Here is a 13,470-nt window from a genome sequence, read left to right on the forward strand (position 1 = left end):
TCATTCAGATGAGGAAACTGAGGTGAAAGAAGGTTAAATCACACTCACTTATTCGAGATTATACTGCTAGTAAGTGGTGAAAAAGGGCTCAGTACTTTACCCCAAGTTGTTCAGCTATGTCGGCAGAACCGACATTGGAATCTGTGCTGTCTGGCATCAGAGGAAAGCTCATGGATTCCCAAAGACGATTGGACTGTGGTATAGTCAGAACATGACAGGTGGAGTCTTGTGATTTTCATTTAGGATGAGTGTTATAAGGGGTGCCTGGCTGGCTCAGTAGAGCATATCACTCTTGATCCTGGGGTCATGAGTTCGAGTACCACATTGAGGGCAGAGTTTGCTTTTTAAAAATGTAATAAAGAGATATATAAATAGCATGAGTGTTGCAAAAACTTTTATTGAAAACTTTTAATCAAGTTTGAGCTTTGTTTTTAAGTCTAAAAAGAGTGTCATGGTATAAGAGGTCTTACAAGGATCTTCCTACCTCCAAGTTTCTTTATTTAGGTGTCACAGTCTCTTAAATTCTATTAATATATCAAACCTTTTGAGTTTTCTTTGGGTTCAACTGTTAAATATTCCTAAAAGACTAATGTAGTAAACTAAGTGACAGATGAGACTTAGTAGTTTTGAGCAAGACTAATGGAGCGAGACTAGAACCTCCTTGGCCAGCTAACTTCTTTCTTTCCTTCCCTATTCCATTCCTCTGCTCTTCTTTGCCTTGCTGTTGCTGCCCTCCAAATAATAGCAGCAGCAAGGTCCCTGGAAAACAGATTTAAAAAGAGGAGCAGGACATTTTTATTTGATGCTTGCTGTGCCAAGTTTCATTAAGCTGTTTTGCTGGGGTTTCCGTTTTTCCCTCTGTGATTTTGGTGTAAATTTATTACGCTTCCAACATGTGGGCCAATGCTTCTTTTCAGCATAATGCTAATTGATTACAGAGACCAGAGCTGGAACTTGGACAAGACAGAGCTGCAAATGGAACACCAGGTGGGTAAGGGGGCACATATCCTGTCTTGGAGATGATGCTGAACATGCTGGTGAGTCAGGTGCAGTGGGTGGGACCAGCCAAAAAAACATTGGAGACAATTGGGCATGCACCGAGAGCCTTGCTTACTCAGCGTTGGGCACTGGGCACTTTCCATACAATGGTAAACAGTTAAAGACTTCACTGGCATCCTTCCTAATTCCTGAATTCAGATTTTAAAATAAGACAATATATGGAATTTTTTAAAAGTCTGAATTGTGATGCATTATTCCTCAAAACTCCCTAACAAGCATGTCTTACCTAACCTTAATGTACACTTATCCAAATTGTGATTTCAGACAAGCCTGAGATGAAGATCGTTTGTTTTACATTCTTCTTACCACATACAAAAGGGAACACACAGAAGAAAGATGAGTATTATTTGTTTCAAACACTACCACGAAACATTTTCATAAAGTATATAGTAGATATTAGGAAGTTAGGTGCTTTGGAATGCTAAGCCTAGGGATTTGTCACCAAAGAAACTCACATGGAAAGCACCTGACAGATGAAATCAGGAAATGGCTAAATAAAATGAGTGGATCACAGTGGTTTTCTCGGTGGCCACACAGTGAAGGTTAAGAAACCACAGAATTGGGAATTCTTGGGCTTGACTCTTGATTGTGAAACAGTGGCAAGTCCAGGTAGCCTATTAGTGTCTTACCCGCCCCACCTCCTTACCAGGGCTAATGAGCATCATATACAATGATGAATGGGAAATTGTCTTGAAAACTGAAACTTAGGTACTTTTAAAGAGGCTGTTGTTGCTCATTAATTCTAGTTCATAATAAAGATAATTTAAATGAGGCTTGTTTCTCCTTTGCAAGTGGAATCTTTCCTCAGTTATGATAATACTATTGATAATATTTATTTATGTATTTTAAAGATTTTATTTTTTTGAGTAACCTCTACACTCAACGTGGGGCTCCACTCACAGCCCCAAGATGGAGAGTTGCACACCCCACTGACCGAGTCAGGTAGGCGCCTCCCACCTTTTTAAAGATTTTTATCTTTTTAAGTAGACAATACTTATTAACAGAAACATGATTTATCCATAGGCAAACAGTAAGTAACTGTGCTGCCTCTAGAGCCCTGATGAAGGTTGAGGAGAGATACAAATAATCCTGATTCATAGCCTGGGTGCTTTCCTAGGGCCTCCAGGTCACCTGTATTCATTGCTGCTTGGGGTCTCACTTCCTCTTTAATTACGTATAACTAGCTTCTTGCTCGGTGGACTTGCTATTTTCTAACTAGTCAAACGAGAGAACCTTCTGGCTTTAATATACCCCCATCACATTCTTACTGGTCGTGGACTTTTTCTTCCCATATCGGCATCAGTATCTGGGTCGCAGCCTATATCCTATCTATTGTATAAGTGCTACAGGTAAGAGGGTATCCCCTAGTTTATGTCTACATCAATATGTACAGACCGACTTGGGTCTCCAGGAAAGCTATTTTCTGGTGGTCTCCAGAGCTGAGGAATTACTACAGGAGATCCTTTTTCTGAAGTGAACACATAGAGCTAGCCGGGTTCTGGAGGCTCAGTTGGTTCCAGGCCCTCTCTGAGGAACCAGACTTGTCCTCATCTGACTTAGATCCCCATGGCCTGTTTAGAGTATCTCAGAAACCACTGAGAGAGCCTTAGAACTGATCAGTGTCCTGAGTCATTTTCCAGGCTGAGCTGCATGGATCATTAGTCAGCCTTGGGGGGTTGGGGGGGAGTTGCAGTTGTCATAAACCTTGTGCTCCCCACAGTTCTCCTAGAACATCTCAAGTGTGTCCTGGACTCTCTGTAATAGAGACTGCTGTCAGCAATTAGCTCTGTCGGCCAGAGGGATGCTAGCATCCCTGAACCTCACTCTGCTGTCAGGCTGGGGCTATCCTAACGTGGTCACTTTCATCCCCATCGTTATAAGTTTCTTTGAAACACTGCTTCATATTTCAAGGCCCAACTCAAATGTCACTTTTTTTTCCCTGCAGGCTCCCATTTGAATAGAATAAAATACTATACAAACATATACATACATACTGTACCGTACAGTGCCATCTGTGTGCCCATAGTACTTTATCATACACCTCTAGTGAAATTCTTCACACACAGTAACTAAAATGTGTCTGGCTTTGTGCTTAAAGGGAGCCTGTAAACTTCCCGAGGGGAAGGACTACATGTAACTCATTTGATCTATATGTATATTTGCAGGGCCCACATCCTGATTGGAATGTACATGTTTATTAAATTATTTTAAAGGACAATGAGATGGAGATCAAAGATAGTATCACTCTTTTCCTGATTAATTATTTCCACAAATTTATCAAGAACCTACTAACATGTTAGACACTGGTATGTGCTGAAAAAGCAATTATGAGTAAGACACATAGGGGACATGCCTTGTTGCCCCTGATGGTGGTGAGCTCAGCCATACTGTTCCTTCTCACTCATCCAGGATGTGGAAAGGTGCTGCTGATGCTGGTGGTAGGAGTAGCAAGCAGCAAGCAGAATTGTACCTTCCCCACCTGACTGTGTTTATGATAATTGTAGCATGTCCAACCATTGTCTGTTGTTGCCAGCTGTCCCCAAGGGGAACTCTAGATGAGCTTAATAGCAGTGGAAAATGACATGTTGGGTCCTGGAAGCCTAGGCTTGACATCCTGCAGGATGAATGGAGCCAGGGAATAAGGAGGGGATCAAATCAGAGAGGCCAAGTCCATTTCAAATCCAAAGAGCAAGCATAGGATAGAAAACAGGACAAAGTTCAAAGTTTAGAAGCAAAGCTGGACAGAGATGAAGCTGAAAGTTAAAGAAATAGAGCTAGAGGTTAGGAGTTAGGTGGTTGATGGATCCAAGGGTTTTGTGGTAAATAAAGGTGGGATGTCTAAAGTTTTCTGTTCTTGAATTTGCTCAGCTTGCTGAGAGGGGCTGCTCTGTTTGGGGAGTAATGTCAGCTTTATGACTGAATATGATGCCCCTTATTTGTGTCTCTTTCCCAGTAACAATTTAGCCTCCATCAGAGTGCCTTTCTAGGAGCTTTGGGATCCAGTACAGTATGCCACAGGATCTGGGAAGAGTCTTGTCCATCCATGCACAGGTAATAGGCCATATGGATGTTGATCCCAGCTGTGGACTCTGCAGTGGCCTGTGAACTGGTTCTTGTCCCTCTGGCTGCAGTCCAGAAGCCCCTGGAAAACACTGTCTTTGACAATCACCCACAAACAAAGGAACCAAAAGAACCAAGTTTCCAGTGGAAAAGTTCTAATATGCCACTGAAACAAAAAAAAAAAATTAAAAAAAAAATCTATGTATGCGTTTGGATGCATTGGCAGGGGTAAGAGAAACGGTTTGGCTTTACCTATATCACTCTTAACCCAAGGCAACACAGCTTAAGGCCAAGATCTTCTTGGCCTGTGATCTTTCCTTTGGAAGAAAAGGAGTGTTGTGAGTGAGCATCCGGTTTCCCCAGCGGTGTGGGACCCTGCCAAAGAGGCTCATTTCTCTCTCACCCTATCCAGACTGGTGAGTCATGAACTCCATGACCGGGGGGAGCGGCGGGGGGAGGAAACAAGAAAAAGCTGAGAGGACAGCAAATTGAACTCTTGAAGGGCATTAAAGGGATGTGGATGATAGTGAATCCCGTCATTTGGTCCATAGGCACCCCCAGTGCTCTGCATGTCTCGTCCCCCACCATGAGTGTATTTCTCAACATAAACCTTATAGGCCAGGAATGAGTGGGATAATATATTCAAAGTGCTGAAAGAAGAAAACCTGACCATCAAGAATACTGTATCTGGCAAAGTTACCCTTCAGAAAAGAAGAAGCTATAGAGACTTTAACAGACAAACAAAAGCTGAAGGAGTTCATCACCACTAGACCTGCCTTACAAGAACTGCTGAAAGTTCTTCCAGCTGAAGCAAAAGGATGCCAATTAGTAAGATGTAGGTAGACAACATACTGGTAAAGCTAAGTATATAGTCAAATTCAGATTACTCTTAATACTGTAGAATGGTGGTTGTATTAACCACTTTAGTGTAAGATCAAAGGACAAGGGAACTAAAAATAACTATGACTACTGTAATTTGTTAGTGAAGACAATATAAAAAGGTAAATTATAGGGGCACCTGAATGGCTCAGTGGTTGAGTCTCTGCCTTTGGCTCAGGTCCTGATCCCGGGGTCCTGGGATGGCATTCTGCATCAGGCTCCCCACAGAGAGCCTGCTTCTCCCTCTGCCTAGGTCTCTGCCTCTCTGTCTCTCATGAATAAATAAATAAAATATTTTTAAAAAAAGGTAAATTATAACATCAAAACAAAAGGGGAGGGGTAAAGGGGTCGACTTTTTGTATGCAATTGAAGTTAAGTTGCTATCAGCTTAAAATGGATTGTTGTAGTTACAAGATATTTTATGTAAGCCTCATGGTAACCACAAAGCAAAAACCTATAGTTGATTCACAAAAGATAAAAAGAGGGGAATCAGCATACTACCATAGAAAAATAATGCACAGAGTTAGGAGAAAAAAAGGAAAAAAAGAACAATGGAACTATAAAACAACCAAAAAGCAATAAACAAGATGGCATTAGTAAGTTCTTACCTACCAATAATTACTCTAAATGTAAATGAATTGAATTCATCAATCAAAAGACAGAGAGAGGCTGAGTGGATAAAAAAAAACAAGACCCAACTATATGCTGCCTATAAGAGACATCAGCTTTAAGGACACACATAGGCTTAAAGTGAAGAGATAGAAAAAGCTATTTAATGAAGGTGGAAACCAAAAAAGAACAGGAACAGCTGTACTTACATCAGACAAAATAGACTTTAGGCCAAAAATGGTAACAAGAAACAAAAGGCCATTATATAATTATAAAGGGGTCAGTCAGTTCATCAACATATCACAATTCTGTGTGCCCTCATCATTGGAGCACCTAAATATATTAAGCAAATACAGATCTGAAGAGAGAAATAGACAATGATATAATAATAGTAGGGGACTTCAGTTTGCCACCTCCAACAATGGATACAGAGAGAAAATCAGTAAGGAAACTGAACTTGAACTATACTTTAAACCAAACGGATCCAACAGACATATACAGAATGTTTCACCCAACAGAAGCACGATATACATTCTTGTCAAGTGCACATGAAACATTCTCCAGGATAGATACTATGATAAGTCACTAAGCAAATCTTAGCAAACTTAAGAATATTGAAATCTTAAGTATCTTTCCTGACTACAGTGGTATGAAACTAGAAATCAATAACAACAGGAGGAAATATGGAAAATTAACAGATATGTGGAAATTAACATGTCTGTGGACAACCAATGGATGAAAGAAATCAGAAGCAAAATAAAAAAGAAATCATCAAACAAACAAAAATGGAAATAAACCAAAACCTAGGGGATGTGGTAAAAGCATTTCTAAGAGGGAAGTTTATCACAATAAAGACCTACATTAAGGAAAAATATTTATCTAATATTATACCTCAAGCAACTACAAAAAGAACAAACCAAAGCCCAAAGTTAGCAAAAGGGAGGAAATAACAACAGAGGGAAATAAATAGAGACTAGAAAAACAATAGAGAAAGTCAATGAAACTGAATATTTTTTTTAAAAAAAGATAAAAGTGATGGAGGTGTTAACTAATGCTACTGTAGTAATCACAGTATATAGGTGCATCAAATCAACATGTTGTATACCTTAAACTTACACAATGTTATATGTTAATTCAGTAGTGCCCAGTTTTTTGGGTGCAAGAGAATTGTAAAATGTAGTCCTGTTCCTTAAGGAACCTACAGCTTAGCTGTGAGAAAAGAATCACACTTGGGGGGAAAAAAAGAATAGAGTAAGAGGAGGTTGAATTTAATTAAAGATCAGAACACTAGATCTAGTTGAGGCCCAAGTGGAAACAGGTTGGGCTGGTGTGAGCTACGGGCATGCGATGGCTTTATAGGCTTTGAAGCATAGGCTTGTTCACAGCCATCAAGTCACACAGTTCTCTCTCATGTCAGGAACCTTGGTGTGGTCTGTGCTCAGGCCATAATTACATGAATGAAGATAAGGACAACCTCAGAATGCTCAGAATGCAGCCTTAGTTCAACTTTCTTTTTCTGAATACTTTAAAAGGAAATCTCGTTTATCATGGAGATACTCTTAACTCTCATACTTTAGCCATGGGAAAGCCAAAACCTCCCCAAACCTTTTTGTTTGGCTAAAAAGTGGCATACAGAAATGGCAACTGCTTTGAGTTTGGTGGATCACCGCAAGTGGATGACGAGGGGTCAGTCTGCCTTTGGGACTGGGAGAGTTTCCCAGCTCCACCTGGACCTTGACTCAGCTCGTTGATCTGTTCACTTCTGTTATTTTCTTTGTGGCATGTTTTCCGTTCTGCTAGATTGCCTTTTACTGATTGCAAAGATGGTTGCTCACCACGGAGGCCTGTGTAGGCACGTAAGTGTTAGTCCTAAGCAAGAGCATTACGTGTCCTGGTGTCTCTCCCCAAGTTCTGCACATTTAACACTTGCCTTTGTGTTAGGAAGCATAGAATTTTGAGATCCTTTGATGCATAAAATAAGATGCTCCCATTAATAACTGGCTTTCCTGTCCTTGCTTTGCTGTCAGGAGAGAACTGGATAACAAAATCTATGATTTATTTTGACTGGCTCCATTAAGGACCGAAGAGTGATGATGTGATTCCAGTAATAATGCTTAATTTTTACTCTGCAGTTTGACTATTGCATCTAGCTGTGCCCCTGCTGAAAGTGACTCTTAATCGCTAATTCTGAACTCATCTAAGCATATAAAATAGGACATGTCACCTAAAATCTCAGTGCAATTACCGTTGTTACCAAAAAATTTCATAAGACTTTTGAAGTCTTTCTCAAATTATTACCAGATCATTGAAAAGTCCAGACAGCTTACAGGTTCACTTTTTGGCTGATTTACCCTTGTAGGGTGTTTCAAAGGGACCCTTATAATTGACTATACAGTTTTAAATTTGTTCATTGATTCGTTCAACACATGTTTATTGGGAGTTTACATGTCATGCTCTATTCTAGGTCTTGGGAATAGAGCAGTGCATTGAACAGAAACCTGCCTTCATTTAGGGGAGGAAAATAGACAAAATAGAAAGGAAATAATGTGATTGGTTATTTGAGCATGAGAAGGAGAAAAATGAATTAGAGCAGATCTAGGCTGCTAGTTTGCGGAGACAAGTAGGGAAAGCAGCTCAGTTTATTTTAAATATGGTTGTTTGGAAACTCACTGAGAAAGTGATATGAAGGCAAAAGCTTGAAGAAGGATTGGAGTGAGCCACACGTGTGATGGTGGGAAAAGTGTGCCAGGCAGAGGAAGCAGTGGGTACAGGGGTGCGGAGGTGGGAAGTATCTGCTGTGTTTCAAACCAGGCTGATGGTAGCATTAGCGCACACAGGCACGTTACCTGCTGGGCACTGCTTTAAAGGCTTTGAGTCCGTGATCTCATTTAATCCTCCATGTTTTTCCCAGTCTACATTTCTAAATGAAGAAACTGAGGCACAGACAGAAAACTTGCCCAATGTTACCCAGCTGGAAAGTGGTAGAACCCAAGTAGTCTGCTTCTAGAATCTGTGTGCTCAACCACACTGTTCTGCTGCGTAATATACAATCCTTTGCAGATGTGAGGACGCTGCTCATCACATTGCACTGTGCCACTTTGCTTTCAGGAGAAGATATTTTTCTGAGCTTAATATTGGCAATAGTTGTGCTGGCCTTGAGTTGCTGGTTATTTTTAATCTAATGAACACTGTGATCTGTGACAATTACTGGTCATGATTTTATATTGGCCATTGAATATTTAGAGGTCCACTCATTTTTCTTGCTTCATGTTATATTTTGTCTATCATTATGGACTCCCTTATCTCCTAGATAGAGGGGAAAGGTGAATGAATAGAAATACATTTTATTTTTCTTTTATTTAGATTTTATTTATTCCTGAGAGCCACACACATACACACACACACACACACACACACACACACACAGAGGCAGAGACACAGGAAGAGGGAGAAGCAGGCTCCTCGCAGGGAGCCTGATGCAGGACTTGATCCCTGGAGCCAGGACCACGCCCTGAGCCGAAGGCAGACGCTCAACCACTGAGCCACCCGGGTGTCCCATAGAAATACATTTTAGAAGAAAGCTCAAGGTACTTAGCACTTTGCTACTGGAAAGCAAGCAGCCCTGGCTATGGGAAAAGCACCATCCAGCCTGGACTTGCACAACTGGGATTCTCATTTCTCCATCTCCCAGCCATGGTCTTTCTCCCATTGCTCATACTCAGGGTTCCTTCTGGAGTTGATGGAAGAAAAAGGAAGCAGGGTTCTCTCTGAAACCCCAGCCCTGACTGATGCAGTCTATGCGGCAGTTAGAAGCAGGGACTGAGATCAGACCATTCATACCTTGACCACCACCTGTCCGGTGCATCTTCATCTGTAAAACAAAGATCAAAATTAGTGTGTACATCTTAGAGTTGTCAGGATTAAATAGGATAATGTTCACACATAAAGTACATGGTATAGAGCTGATGTATATAAATACCACAGAAATCTTAGCTGTTGTTACTATTAGTTACTCTTCCTTAAAAAACAGAAAACCAGGGATGCCTGGGTGGCTCAGTCAATTAAGCATCCAACTCTTGATTTCAGGTGAGGTCTAATCTCAGGATCGTGAGAGGAAGCCCCGTGTCAAGCTCCAGCCTGCCTAAGATTCTCTCTCTGTCTCCCTTACCCTTCCCTGCCAACCCTATGCTCCCTTGTTCTCTCCTTAAAAAAACAAAAAAACAAAAAAAACTAAAAGCACTGGGCTTGGTTGACATTTGTCTCCATTTTATCGTGTCAAATGCCCTGTGGGGCTCTGTGGTAGTGATTCCTCACATCTTGGATCCCAAAATGAATATGGCCTATTGGAAACTAAATAAAATAAATATGAATAGCGAATAAAACCAACAAGCATGGCCAGGTTCCAGCTTACTAAAAGCCTCAGCCATGCTAAAGATAGGGCTTTGAAGAGATTCCACAGGAGAGAGGACAAGGAGGACAGGAGCTGTGTTGTAAGGACTTCTGCTTTGTAAGCTGGTCTTCCTCCCCCTAAACCCCTTTCAATTGCTCAAGAAAAGTCTTGGCTTCTCACAAAATTGCCTTTGACTGTTTTAGGATTGCTTCAAGTTCTGCAAGAAGAAAGTGATCCCACTAAAGAGGCTTAAAAAGTCCAAATAAATATTTCATTCATTGTGTTAGAATAAAAGAAAGTCTTTTTCAAACAGCCTTGCATGCTTGGTAGATTTTTGTTTCATCTCATAAAATTGTTGAACCCTGACCTTTGTGGAGTGGTGTGGTGCTATGGGAAGGACATACGCTCTGGGACTGACTCCCAACTGCAAACTGCGCAGTTGCAGCTGCGAGAACTTTGGCCAAGCCCCAGGATCCTCTTCTGTAAAATGGGACTAGTACCTGACCACACAAGGCTGTTGACAGGATCAAGTGACGCGGCCATGAAAAAGCTCCTGGCTGGTAACAGACTTTTCGTGATGTTAGTCTGATTTTTTGGGAAGCTTTTCCTTCATTATTTTACTTTCGTGTCACATCATTAGAGCTGCTTAACTATTCAAGATTTTTTACATCTAGTTTATGGATTATCAAAGCTAATAGGACCCCACAGCTAATAGTCTCTTTGCCAATAGGACTATTTCCTGCTGACTTTTATAAAATTACAATGTAACTGCCTATTGGCTTGTCAATTATGAGAAATAGCAGATGATTCAACATCAGTATTGCCAAATACCTTAATAAAATGGTCATGAAAAACTTTGAAACTGTAATAAATGGAACTTTATTTATTTTAATAAAGATTGTATTTATTTATTCATTCAAGAGAGACCCAGAGAAAGAGGCAGTCTCCGTGCAGGGAACCCAATAGGGGACTCGGTGTGGGACTTGATGTGGGACTCAATGTAAGACTCAATCCCGGGACTCCAGGATCACGCCCTGGGCTGAAGGCAGGCGCTAAACCACTGAGCCACCCAGAGATCCTGGAACTTTATTTTTTAAAATTTATTTTATCTATGGATAGATTTTGCAAGTTGATAGTTTTCTTATTTTTTAAATTTATTTTTTTCGATGATGCAATTATCACAAAAATGTGAAGATAGAATAAAATCACTCATAATTCTTTTGCCCCGAAAAAACCCCATTATTAATTTATTCCTTTTTATATGCATAGTTCTTTATATGACTTTTTCCGCCTAAAAGTGTATCATAATTACTCTCCTATATTGCTAACATTTAAATGACTTTCATAACAGATATACTATGAGGTACATAATCATTTTCCTAATTTAGACATTAAAGGTCTCTGAAACTACTCTGCAAGAAATGTTCAGGAACGTAAGCCTTTGTCTGCGTTCCTGATTAGTGATTAGGATAAATTTCTAGAAGTAAAATTATTGGGTTAATCTTAAGATATTTATTGCTATGTAACATGTTCTCAAAACTTAAAACCCAGTCACTTAAAAAAAAAACAAAAAACCCAGTCACTTAAAACAATAACAATCATTCATTTGCATACAGTTTTGCCACGGTGGGGGGAGGGGGGAGCAATTAGTCTCGCTCCACATGATGTTACCCAGCTGGGGTTGCTTGACTGGGACTGGAGGACCTACTGCCTGGGTAACTGTCTCCCATGACTGACAACTTGGTGCGGCTGTTGGCCGGGGCCCTTGTTCTGCTCCAGGTGGGCTACTCAGCTGGATTCCAGAGGGACGAAGTGGAAGCTGCCAGTCCATTTAAAGGCTGGACCTGAAACTGGGAGAGTCCCTTCCAACATGCTCTCTTGGTCAAAGCAGTCACAGGTCAGTTTCCACAAGGTGGTAAAATAGGCCGCATCTCTTTTTGAGGAAGTGACAAAGAATTTTTGGTCATATTTTTAGTCAATGTAAATTTTACTTATCTAACATGTCAACAGGAATCTAGGAAAATATGATTTATTAATTATCTTCATTTTGGAAGGACTATGCCAAAAGAGAGTTAAAAGTTTTACTTGTATTGCACTTGACAGTTTTCACAGGAATTACATGTGATTTGTCTCCTTTGATTTTCACAGCTATCCTTAAAGACCTATAGGTCAGGTCGTATTATTTCCCTTTTATACATGAGGAAGTCAAGGCTTGGAGCGGTTATGACTTATCCAAAGTTACAAAGCTAGTAAGTGCCAGGCCCAGTACTGGAGCCCTTATAGGCCTCATCCAGAATTTTCCCATTGGATAGTATGCTGCCTAATTCTCCACCAAGGACATTTTTCAGGTGTCTCTAAGATGAGATGTACACAATGGATTTTCTTTTTCCCTGTCTTCCATTAAATGGGTGGGAGACTTTCATAATCAATATGGACTCTAGAGTCATTGTATACATTTGCATCCTGGTTCCGTCTCTTGTTAATTGTGTCATTGGAAGTTACTTAACCACTCTGTGACCGTTTCTTCATATATTTTTTTAAAAGATTCATTTATTTATTCATGAGAGATATAGAGAGAGGCAGAGACATAGGCAGAGGGAGAAACAGGCTTCCCACAGGGAGCCCGATGTGGGACTCTGTCCCAGATCCCAGGATCATGCCCTGAGCCGAAGGCTGATGCTAAACTGCTGAGCCACCCAGGCATCCCTGTTTCTACATATATAAAATGAGAATAGTACTGATAACTAACTCATAGGAGTATTGGAGATTTATTATTTTTTTAGAAGATTTTATTTATTAGAGAGAAAGCATGGGGGCGGGGGGAGAGGGAAACTCCCCATTGAGCAGGAAGCCTGACACAGGGCTCCATCTCAGGATCCCAGGACCTGGAGATCATGACCTGAGCCAAAGGTGGACCCTTAACCAGTCCAGGCTCCCCAGGAGTATTGGATATTTAAATGAGACCATCTGTGATAAATGCTAGCACAAAGCCTGGCACCCAAGTAAGTATTAAAGCCCTTGTTCTTACTTGGTGTGATCAGAGAAAGTAAGCTTCCCTTCCATCAGGGTATCTGCACTGCTGGCCTTTCACTGTGCCTTGCACTTCAGGCATTGGTTTCAGGAGGGCTCTGTTGTAAAGAACTGTCTTTCATAGGCATCAACACTGCACTGCCCTGCACTGAGCATCCTTGACCACATTATCACAGTTTATCAGATTGGCCCCAAGGCGATGGAGCCCAAGACAGGTGAGTATTGTTTCCAAAAAACTAAAACTAAAACTAAAATATAAGTCATTAACCCCTCTTAAAATTTTGGTGTATTCCTTACCAATCCTGTATAGTATTTAAGAAACTAGAATTGAAGGAGAGCAGAATATCCCACTCCCAAAAAATACCCCTTTGGCATACTAATTATTTTGAATTAAAGTTATTTAAAAGACAGATGATTCAAGAAGAGCACTGATCCTCCTTTGT

General features: G+C 40.7%; 1 long non-coding RNA gene across 1 annotated transcript; it reads left to right on the forward strand.

The window, feature by feature from the left end:
* Nucleotides 1-570: 570 nt before the first annotated feature.
* On the forward strand, nt 571-10,309 carry LOC140622438 (uncharacterized). The gene is made up of 5 exons (XR_012022199.1): nt 571-987; nt 1,324-2,001; nt 4,013-4,110; nt 4,393-4,535; nt 9,694-10,309. It is a non-coding gene; the product is annotated as an uncharacterized lncRNA (long non-coding RNA).
* Nucleotides 10,310-13,470: the final 3,161 nt, after the last annotated feature.

Source organism: Canis lupus, chromosome 31 (assembly GCF_048164855.1).
Source record: "Canis lupus baileyi chromosome 31, mCanLup2.hap1, whole genome shotgun sequence".
In the NCBI taxonomy this organism is placed as follows: domain Eukaryota; kingdom Metazoa; phylum Chordata; class Mammalia; order Carnivora; family Canidae; genus Canis; species Canis lupus.